The sequence below is a fragment of the Zonotrichia albicollis genome, chromosome 13 (assembly GCF_047830755.1).
Source record: "Zonotrichia albicollis isolate bZonAlb1 chromosome 13, bZonAlb1.hap1, whole genome shotgun sequence".
Lineage (NCBI taxonomy): Eukaryota > Metazoa > Chordata > Aves > Passeriformes > Passerellidae > Zonotrichia > Zonotrichia albicollis.
Genome location: NC_133831.1, coordinates 133,245 through 144,386, shown reverse-complemented (window position 1 = coordinate 144,386; position 11,142 = coordinate 133,245). Strand labels below are relative to the sequence as shown.

The window sequence follows — 11,142 nt, the reverse complement described above, 5'->3', positions numbered from 1 at the left end:
AAATTAAAAATAAAGGAAAAAACAAGGTTTAGCAGTAGATATGATACGTAATTTAATAAATAATTTCTCTCTATTATTTGAGCAGGATACATATTATATATATTCTAAATATAATGCATCAATATAAACTAGAAATATAAATGTGTATATAGTCATGCAAGCTCTAAATATAACAATATTTCAGTATAGTTTAAAAGAAGGGTTTTCTGGTATTTATTTAGTTAGAATTGGATTTTTTTTTAAATAATAAAAGTATTTTAGAAATGTAGTTTTAAGCTATAGAAGAACTATATAAGAACTATACAATTAATAGAGAAAGATATTTATAAAAACACAGGGAAATACATATAAACAATAGGAATAGACAGAATATATTGTATAAATTACATGCTACATCAATGTTCACTATAAATATGCGTGTGACTATAAATATGAAAAATAGAAATAAAACTTTTATTTAAACATGGCTTTAAATCAAGGGGGCTTGTTTGACTCTTGCTCGATAGGAGGCAGGTTTTTGGCATTTATTTCAGAGCAGTTTTTGTCTGGGGTCGCCCCTGTTCTTTTTTGCCGCCTTCGCTGCCCGCAGCCCCGAGGCGCGCTGCGCCCCCGTCTGGGGCGGGCGGCAGTGCTGCCTCCTTGTGGGCAGAGCGCGGTACTGCAGCCGTGAGCCGGCAGGCAGCCGAGAGGCCGCCGTGTTGGGAGTGGCGTGTCGCGGGTGTCTCGGACTGGCTTGACCTTCTCAAAATGGCGGCCAAAAAGGCGGAGAAAATAGCACACCCCGGTGAGTCTGCCCCCCTGTGTCCAAAGGGCGGTACTGCACCCCCCGAGCCAGCGCCCTGCCTCTCGCCGCTGGGTGCCGGGGGCGGCGGAAGGACGCGGCTGCCGAGCGAAGGAAGTGCGAGGGGCGGGAGCGAGCGGCATCGGAACAGGGCTGCAGCCCCCGGGCCCGCGCCCGCCCCGCTCCAGGCGCTGGGAGCGACCGCGGGCCGGACAATCCCGGCGGGGCGGCCCCGGGCAGGCGGCGCAGGAGGCGGAGCGGGGCCGTGGCTCTCGCCGCCGTCGCTGCCGCCAGCTTTGGAAAGTCGGGCCGGGCGCCCGTCCCGTCCCGCCGGCTCCCGGTCTCTGTAAACTCCTCTGTGGCTTCGCAGGTCCGTGCTGGAGAGTGGGAGAAAGGGCCCTGCTGGTTGCCGTGTCCTCGGTGGGCAGCGAGCTCTGACCTTGGCCGGATGGGCTGCTGAGTAATGGAACAATGGGGATGCGCTTTTATGTATTTAGTGACCTTTACAGATTTCTCCCCCTGCTTCAGGTGAGCGTGCATCATTGCAGGCTTGGGATTGAGTGAAATGCGCTGAGGAAACCAGCTCTGGGGAGGGAAATGCTCTGTTAACATGTGCCTGTTCTTCTGTCAGACTCATCCCAGCAGGACAGCGTGAAGACTGAAAGTGTAAGAAGATGTGGAGGGAAAGAGAGAATCTGACAGGAGCATTGAACGCACAGGTGCACGAATTCTGCTTTTGGATTGGATTTAAACTCAGAAGTTGTAAGGAATTTGGGAAGGAGAAGGGACATTTCAGAAGGAGAAGGAGTTGTTGTTACAGTCCTGGCAAAATCTTTTGTTCTAGCTGATAAAAGAAGTTAGTTTAAATTAAAAAAAATTTAAAATGTGGGGTTTTTTTCCTTCACTATTATATTCATTGGTGGTATATGGTGTGTTATTTCTTGGTATTATTAACTCTGTGTAAATTGTTTTTTGAGTGAAGCTAACTTTCTGGATGGGTTTTCAGGTAGGAATAGATGGTATTTCAGGTAGGATTAATTTCAATAGGTTTCTTTCATAGACTTCTCATAGGTATTACTGGGATTTTGGTATTGTTTACTGTATGTATAAACATACAGATTTGGTAGGGCCAGCTGGGCTGCTGGAGTTTTGGGTGTGAATTTATTAGATGGCTTTGGTTAAATACAGAATAATTATGTAAGTTAACAGCAAATGACCCAATTTATCCAGCTATGCTACCTAAACGCAAAGTTTTATGTCTTACCAGTTTTCTGTTCTTCTGCTCCAAGTAGCTGTTGCAAAAAAGAAAGCACTGTTATTTTTGTGAAGAGTTTTCTTCTATAACAAGCCCTTTACTCCCCTTGAATCTGAGTGGCCAAACAGCTGCAGCTGTTCTGAGGGCTTTTATACCTGGGAGGATTTGCCCCCTCCCTTTTCCTGGGTGCCATGGGAACGAGAGGCAGGCACCATCGGGGGTATATTAACCCCAGCCTTGGCCGAGGGGCTTCATTCCCTCTCTGGGGTGTGCTGGGGTAGGAGTTCTCCTCTCATTTCAGTGAAAAGGCTCTTTCAGCTCATCTCAGCTTGTTTCCAGCAGGTGTTTCTGGGCATCTAAAGCAGCAGAGGCTTGGAAGAGACTGTGAAGAAAACAGCATGGAATACAGGGAGTATGTAGGTTCACAATTTTGGGTTTTGTGTTTAGGGGTGTTAAAGCACCTTTGTAATTTCTGGTTTTGTTCTTGGTTTGTTTTTTATGGTTTTTAGGAGGAGCACGCCTTTCAGAGATTCCAGGTTGTGTCAAGGACAACACTTTTTGCAGCAGATTCATCGTGTCTCAGGAGGGATCTGCCCAGTGTCAAGGATGCTGTTTGAGATTGAGGCTTCAGGTGAGTTGAGGATTGTGAGTGGGAGAGGGAGGGTGTGCAGGTATCCAGTTAGGAGTTCTTGGGAGGGGGTTTGCAGGCAGCAGGGTGAGAAAGGGTGTTTATTTGTTTATTTGAGGGCCCCCCTCCCCACAAGGCTTCTAGCAGAGGCATTCCCATGTCTTAGAGCACACAGAGTCATCCAGTGCACTCACAGGAATGCCATTTAACTTTGCCTTTCTCTAACCCAGGTGCCAGCCCTAATAAAGGCCACAGCCTTGGAATCAGGATGAAGCTGGAGCCTGAGGGAGCCAGGCACACTCAGGAGAGGGCAAGTAGCTGACTGGCTGGGATTTGGCCCACATAACTCTGGACTCATTCTTTGGTTTTGGTTTTCTTTATTGTAGCTGACCGAGAGGCTCACAGGCGATCACGAGGCTCTCTGAAGCAGACTCATTTCAGGTGCAACGTGGATTCCCATCACCGATCATCCAAAAGATAAGTTGGGAGGCACGGCCTGGAGATGGGGGCGTAGCAGGTTGGGAGTTCTTGGGACAGATTTAAAAATTAGCGGAGGGAAAAGCAAACTTGTCCAAGGGCCTCTTAGGACAGCTAAAGGGAGAGGCTCTACTTTTGATGGCAGCTTTCAGGCGGGCAGTGCAGAACAGCTCTGGTTTGTGTCGTGGTTTCCGGTGTGCCGTGTTCCCTAGTGTGTCTTTGGGGTCCCTTTTGCCTTCTTCCCTCGAGGCCCTCACCACAAGCATGATGTGTGGTGTTTGATGTCCCCCTGTTTGTCACGTTCTTTGTCACGGGTGTCTGCACACATATGGGTGCCGGAGCTGTTCTGCCCTGCCGCATGGCCAGCTGCAATGGGACAAGCCCTGGGGAGTGTAAATTTGTAATGGGGGCTGTACTTGGGCTCTAGATGCTATTCCTAGATGGATCTGAGGTCTTTGCAGCTTGTGAGTTATCCTGGTGGTGTTTGACACATGTTCTAACTTTCTTTCAGGTGCAGATGCATTGCATCCATGGCAGAGGGTCAGAGTTAGCAGGTGCCGGGCCTTCCTAGGAGCAGGGTGAGTAGCAGACTGGTGGGGTTTTGGCCGATGGGGTGCCAAGATCAGGCACTGATGTTTGGTTCTCTTTACTCTAGCTGTCTGAGAGACACCAGCCCGGTGACAGCAGGACCTTCCCAGCTGACGAGGTGGCCTTTCTTTGCACCTGGCACGGACCGGCATTGCCAGATGTCTGAGAGATAAGTAGAGGGCTATGACCCACAGAGGGGATGAAGGCAGGGTGCTGGTTTGGGAATTACTGGGAGGGGTTTTTGAGTCCAATTTGGCGGTGGGGGGGTGTCCATGAAGTGGCCCCTTAGGCCCCATAAAAGCAAAGTCTCACCTTTGATCACAGTGCTGAGGTGTTCAGGGCAGAGCAGTCCCGGTGTGTCTGGTGTCACTTGTCTGCTGTGCATTATGTGTTGTTTGTGTATCTCCTGTCTTTTACCTTAGCACATTGAGGGGCCTGTCAGAAACCTTGGCATCATTGTTAGCATCTGTGATCTCTGCATTCCTTGGCCTGGCACCCAGGCCAGAGATGCAATTCTGATACCTGTCTGAGCTCCCCAGTCAAAAGTTCTCTCTTTGGAAGCATCCAGTCAGATGTCTTGTCAGGTCTTGTTCTGAGCTGTACGGACAGCTGTGCCCCACCTGGATCCATTATGGTGGATTAGGGCTTGAAAGAATGTGAGGGCAGGCAGAGGATTCTGACCATAGGATTCCTAGGCATCCATCTTTACTGTTCTTGGAATCAGTCATTCAGTTAGCATCTTCTTCCTGCAGTGTTCTCTGAGCCTCATCAGCTCACCGTCAGTTTGAACTCAGTCATCTCCTTTTGCATGCTCTCAGTCCTTGCAGCCATTTTCCTTGCCAAGAGATTTCTGTTCCTGTTGTGTCCCCGTTGTGTGTCCTGTCCTGTCTGTCCTGTGTCACGGGTGTCAGCACACATTTGTGCCGGGGCTGCTCTGCCCTGCCGCATAGCCTGGTGCGATAGGAGAGGGCCCGGGGACTTGGAATGTGTAATGTGGGGTGTAGTTGGACTCCAGATGGGATTTGTAGATGGACACAGGACATCTGGAGCTCTTAAGGTATCCTGCCTCCCTTTGACTTTTGTCCTGACTTGGTTTCAGATGCACCTCCTCAGGTGACTGCAGTGGTTCTCTCGGTTCTATCTTCTCAAAGGATGTAGGTCTCAAGAATTCATCTTCCAGAAGTTATCTCCAGTCCTGGCTTGTGTTGTATGTACCTGTGGTGGCTTATGTTGTATGTACCTATACCATGTGTATCTATGTTGGATTATACGGTGTGTACTCACATTCTGTGTACCTCTGTTGGCTTGTACTGTGTGTACTTACACAGCATGTAAGTGCGTTACCCTTTATTGTGTATACTTACACCCTGTGTACACTTGCAGTGTTTGCCTCAGCTGATACTGTCTGTACTTACATTGTGCCACTGACGAACGCAGCTGCCCTGCCCTGGCACGTAGTCACAGTTAGGTAGAACAGTTATAAAAGCTTTACTGTTCATCTGTCTTTTGTGGGATTTTGGGTAGATAATTTATTGGTCCAGAGTGGGGACAAGTCCTAGCTGTCAGCCACTCGTTGACCCTTCCTGTTGTCTCACAGGTCCCCGAGGCTGCTGATTTCCCCAGGGTCTGCCATTTACTTCAAGGAGCAGCAGCCAGAAGATGTGTCACAGCACGTTCTTCAGCGTCTCAGGTAAGGGCCGCAGCGAGCGTGTAAGTGGCAAGAGTGTGTCAGTGTGTGTGAGAGCACGTGGCTGTGTCTGTCTGTGTCTGCTCGTCTCTGCATGGGTGGGCACATGCTGAATGGATTTAACCTTGTGTATATGACTTTTGCTTTTCAAGTTTTGCAACTCATTTTTAAAGTTAGAATAAAAAATCCTCAGCCGGGTTATATTGTATGTACTGACATGGAATGTACCCATGTTGGCTTAAAACCCAGTAAAACAGACGAAGATGGGTAAGAAAAAACCCAGAAAAAAACCCCAACAAGATGGGCAAGAAAAAAACCCAGAAAAGAACCCGAAGGCAGTGTCGCCTGCAGGGAGGGTCTCGTCCCCAGAGGGCAGTCAGCGACTCCATCCCTGCCCGGGGCTCTGGGTGCAGCCTCGGGGTGGACACCTGCCCTCAGGTTTCCCTCTGGGCACCCGGGAAGGGAACCGGGTCCATCCGTGTGGCAGCTCCAGGGCCTGCAGGCTTTGGGGCTTTGCAGCTGTGTGCCTTGTCACAGGGTGGCAGGGACGTGACGCTGCCTGGGCACGCTGCTGGCCTGGGATCCTTGCTGCTTTCCTCCTTATCCCATATGGATTTAGCAGCAATCTTCTTCTATCTTTTCTTTAAAACTGTCCTTGGGAGAGTGCAAAGAGAGGGTAATCAGTTATGTCAAAGCCTACGTATTTTACCTGTTGGCACTTAAGAGAAAAGACAAAAGCCTGCTTGGCATCCTTCTGCCTGGAAGTGATTGTGACCCAGGGAAGTGAGGAAGGGGCTGGCCGAGGTCACTGAGGCTCTGAGATGGAGGTGAGTTTGCATCCCAGTTTATTGGAACGGAGGCTCATCAGAAGTTTCCTCGGCTGTCTAAGGCACAGAGCCCTGGAGCCCAGTAAGCCTGAGCTGCTGCATGCTTGCTGTGAGCCTTGGGGTGAGCGTGCATCGTGACAGGCTTGGGATGGATTGGAATGTGCTGAGGAAACCGGAGGGAGGGAGGGAGGGAGGGAAATGCTCTGTTAACATGTGCCAATTCTTCTGTCAAACTCATCACGGCAGGACGGCGTGAAGGCTGAAAGCGTAAGAAGATGTGGAGGGAAGCAGAGAATCTGACAGGAGCATCGAACGCGCGAGTGCACGAATTTTGCTTTTTGCTTGGATGCAAACTCAGGAGTTGAAAGGAATTTGGGAGTGAGAAGGGACATTTCAGAAGGTGAAGAAGAAAAAGAAGTTGTTGTTGTTGTTACAGGCCTGGCAAAATCTTTTGTTCTAGCTAATAAAAGAAGTTAGTTTAAATAAAAAAAAGAAAAAAAAAAAGTAGTTTTTCTTTACCTGACTATTATATTCATTGGTGGTATATGGTGTGTTGTTTAATTTCTTGGTATGATTAACTCAGTGTAAGTTGTTTTTTGAGTGAACTAACTTTCTGGATGGGTTGGTTTGTATTTGAGACAGGATTGATTTCAATAGGTTTCTTTCATAGACTTGTGATAGGTATTACTGGGGTTTTGGCTTTGTTTACTGTATGCATAAACATACAGCTTTGGTTGGGCCAGCTGGGCTGCCGGAGTTTGTGGGTGTGAATTTATTCGATGGCTTTGGTTAAATGCAGTGTTTAATTTTTGAAAGGTTTTTCAATGTAGTGGTTTTAAGGTGGTTTTTAGAATTGATTGTATGGTTTGATGTTGTTTATAGTTGCTGTCCGGTAAGGGATGTGGTGTGAGTACTTGAACGTTATGGTTTTGGTTTTCCTAAGTTCCGTTTTCTTTCTGGTTGGATAGGTTTTTTTAGTTTTATTTTTGGTGACAGGGGTATTTACATGGTGGGTTTTTATAGGCAATATGTTTTTTAATTTGGGTAGTGATATTTTTTAGTATTTTAACAGTTTAGATTTTTTTATTTTTATGCTTTGAATTAGTTTTCTTTTAATTTTAAATTAAGTTTTATAGATTATTGGTTTTTATTTGTGCATTAGCATAAAGGTAGAGCTTTGGGGGCTTCTTTTAGTACTGTTTAGGGTCAGTTGTACAGTTTTGAGTCTAGTGAGTTGGTTTGGTTTAATTTTTAGTGGGTGTTTGTTTTTCTTAGCAGTTGTGTCATTTTCAAGGTGTATTTGAGGTTTTTGGGGTTTTTGAGATACTGGTTTAGGAGGACGTTTATGATGAGCATGTGCGCAGGTTTTGGGCTAGTTGAAGTGGGATTTAAAATTTATTTTGGGTTAGGTTTATTTGAGTGTTCATGAGGGTTCAGTGTTGTGGGATGTTTGTTCCGTTAGTGATAAAAATATGTTTTGTTTTGATGTGCTGCGATGGGATGAGCGTGTGCTGCGTGCCGGTGCTGACAAAGGTACGGTATTGTTGTGGCTTATTTATATGGTTTAATATAGAGATGAAAATAGAAATAAATATACATTTAAAAAGAAATATTGCATTAGAGTGGTAAACATAAATATAGAGAACAGATACATATATAAAACTATAATTCATGGTATAGAATTGCAAGATATCATATAGATAAATGATAGTCTATTATATATATGCACAAAGATATATAAATATAGATTGTAAATATAAAAATACTTAAATATAGTTAAATTGGGGGTTTTATTAGGTTGTAGACCTGTTTTTATTAATAAATCATATAAATAGAAAAAAATAAAAATTCAGATACAAATATATAGGGAAATACAAATATCTATAAATATTGATATTAAATAAATCCAAGTAAAAGAAATATACAATACAGAAATTTTCTATCTATGCTTATATTAGAGGGCATTCTCCCTAAGATATATATAATATCTATGAATATAATGAATAAAAATTATCAATCTAAATATGATTATAATTTTGAAAGATAAAGTTACTTGTTAAATTTTAAATGTGGTTGAAATAAAGAAGTGTCCTTGGTTTTGATTTGGTTAGAGGCAGGAGTTTTATTTTAAATAATAGAAGTGTTATAGAAATGTGAATCTTAAGATAGAAATAGATAATAAATATATAAAGGGAGATTGCTAAACTATGACTACAAATTGAACTATAAATATAGGTAAGTAATATGAAGAGTTGTAGTATAGAATATAAATAACATGATACGGCAATATAAATTATAAATGGGAATATAAATATAAAAATAGGTAAGTATAGTTTAAAAGAAAGGGAATTTTTTGGCTTTTATTTAAGTAGAGGCAGGGGTTTTATTTTAAATAAGTGTTACAGAAGTAAAAATCTTGACGCAGAAATATATAGTCAATGTATAAAAATATGTATAAAAATATATAACTGCTCGCATCAGATGTAATATAGAATATAAATTTATGTACAAATTGAGATTGATAAAGATAAATAAGTAAGCAATATACATTAATGTACATTATAAATGCAAATAGGAATATAAAGATCAGACATAAGGATAAAACCTATTTAAATATTGTTTGAAAGAAAGGGTTGGGGTTTTTTTTATTCTTACTGGGTTAGAGGCAGGGTTTTTATTTTAAATGATATGAATGTAGATATTGGTATATATTTCTCAATATTGAGATATACAATCAAGATATAAATATAGATATAAACACAAAATATAAGTAAATAGAGATAATAGGAAGAGATGTAATGGAGAATACAAATAACAGCATACGTAAGTATACATTTTAAATGTAAATGTGAATATGGACCTGAAAAACAGAATTTTAAAAAATATTGAAATACAGTTGAGAAGAAAGGGTTTTCTTTTTGGCTTTAACGTGGGTGGAGGCAGGGGTTTTATTTTAAATAATGGAAGTGCTACAGAAGTAAAAATCCTCACACAGAAAGATATAATAAATATATAAAGATCTGAATAAAAATACAAAAAAAATAGAAGTAATAGGAAGAGTTGTAACATAGAATATAAATTTATAAATAAATGGGAAAATAGAAATGCAAAATCGAACACACATCAGTATAGAATTTAAATATAAATGTGGATCTAAATTTGAAAAATATTATTTAAAAAAAAATTAAATACAGTTGAAATGAAAGGGGTTTGTATTTGGCATGTATGGGTGGACGCAGGGGTTTTATTTTGAATCCTGCAAGTGTTAGAGAAGTAAAAATCCTAAGAGAAATGTATACTTCCAATGTAAAAATAGGTATATTTCGAGCGGGGCCGAATTGTTCGGTAGAGGCGAAGAGCCGAGTGTTGCCGAAAAGAGCCGACTTGAGCCGAAGAGCCGAGTGTGGCCGAACAGAGCCGACTTGAGCCGAAGAGCCGAGTGTGGCCGTAAACATCCGAGTTTACACTAAGAGCCGATGATAGCCGACTGGAATCGATAGCCGAGGGTAGCCGACACTGGCCGCATTTAGACAATGCGCCGAGTGTGACCGAGTTTAGCCCAAGCGTGCCGAGTTGGGCCGAAGAGCCGAACTGAAACGAGTTTAGACCAAGAGCCGAAGCAAGCCGAATTGAGCCGAGTTTCTTTAAACAGAACCGAAGGACGCCGCAGCGCTCTCCCTGCAGGTCTCCGGATCACACGGCAGGGGGCGCTGTATAAAGTAAGTATAAAATATCAACTATCTATAAGAAGGAATAAAAGCTCTATGTCACGTACAGCAGTAGAAAATTTCAGGCTCCCAGGGAGTAAATAGTTTTCTTTACATCATTTTCGTTTTGCAGTTTTTTTTTACTGCTAGGTAGCCCGAAAGTTTCTAGTGCTGCTTTTTTATTCTAAAGCTAGAAAGGAAAACCAAGATTAGACATAGAGGGAAAGAAGGAAAGAAAAGGAAAACAAGAAAATAAGGAATGGAACTGAAAGGAAGAAAGAAAGAAGGACAGGAAGGCAGGAAGGAAGGAAGGCAGGCAGGCCAAAGAAAAAAAACCAAGGAGGGCAAGGAGAAACGCAGGGAAAAAAAAAAAAAAAAAAAAAAAAAGATAAAGACTTGGAGATGCGCAAGAAAAAACCCAGAAAAAATCCCCAAGATGGGCAAGAAATAAAATCAGAAAAAAAAAAAAAAAACCCAAAAAAAAACCAGGATGGGGATGAAAATTTCCGGAAAAAAACCCCAGAAACAAACAGAAAAAACCCCCCAAGATGGGCAAGAAGAAACGAAGAAAAGAACCCAAGAAATGCCAGAAAACGTCAAGGAAAAAGGGAGTAAAAGCCCCAAGAAACAAGGCAAGAAAGAGAGGCAATAGAGGCCACAAAAAAGGGAAGAGAAAACCCAAGCAATGCCAGGAAAAGGTACGAAAATGGTTCTGCCAGGTGCGATCAAGGTGAGCGGGTTCAGTCTCAGGTACAGGAGATGAACAAGTGTCAGATTAGCTCGGGGCACTGCTGTGCAATGCAGCCGTGACAGGATTGATGTTTAAATCTAGTTTAAATAAATTGGGGATTGTTTGGCTTTTATTGGGGTATAGGCTGGAGATTTCATAAAAGGTATAAAAATAGAAATCCAATTATATCCTATATATCTCGATATCGATAAATATTTAATATACGTAAATATAAGTAAAAGAAATATGTTGTGTAAAAATAATATATCTATTATTATATAAAAGGTTCTCTCTCCAATCTATAAGATATCTATAAATATAATAAATGAAAATTACAAATGTAAATGTGAATAGAATTACGACAAACAAAATTATTTTTAAAATTTTAAGTGTGGTTTAAATAAAGGGGTGTCTGTGGTTTTTCTTTCGTTAGAGGCAGGGGTTTTATTTTAAATAATATAA

At 42.4% G+C, this 11,142-nt stretch overlaps 2 long non-coding RNA genes across 5 annotated transcripts; both read left to right on the top strand.

The window, feature by feature from the left end:
- LOC141730787 (uncharacterized) lies at positions 1–2,689 on the top strand. Of its 4 annotated transcripts, none has more exons than XR_012582446.1 (4): positions 1–1,309; positions 1,413–1,500; positions 2,376–2,448; positions 2,546–2,689. It is a non-coding gene; the product is annotated as an uncharacterized LOC141730787 (long non-coding RNA). The 4 variants fall into 4 exon arrangements; XR_012582444.1 differs by having other exon boundaries at positions 2–1,309; positions 2,379–2,448; XR_012582445.1 differs by lacking the exon at positions 2,546–2,689 and having other exon boundaries at positions 2–1,309; positions 2,376–2,539.
- A 1,800-nt stretch (positions 2,690–4,489) lies between these two features.
- On the top strand, positions 4,490–6,559 carry LOC141730760 (uncharacterized). The gene is made up of 3 exons (XR_012582407.1): positions 4,490–4,936; positions 5,327–5,419; positions 6,490–6,559. It is a non-coding gene; the product is annotated as an uncharacterized LOC141730760 (long non-coding RNA).
- The last annotated feature ends 4,583 nt before the right edge of the window (positions 6,560–11,142 follow it).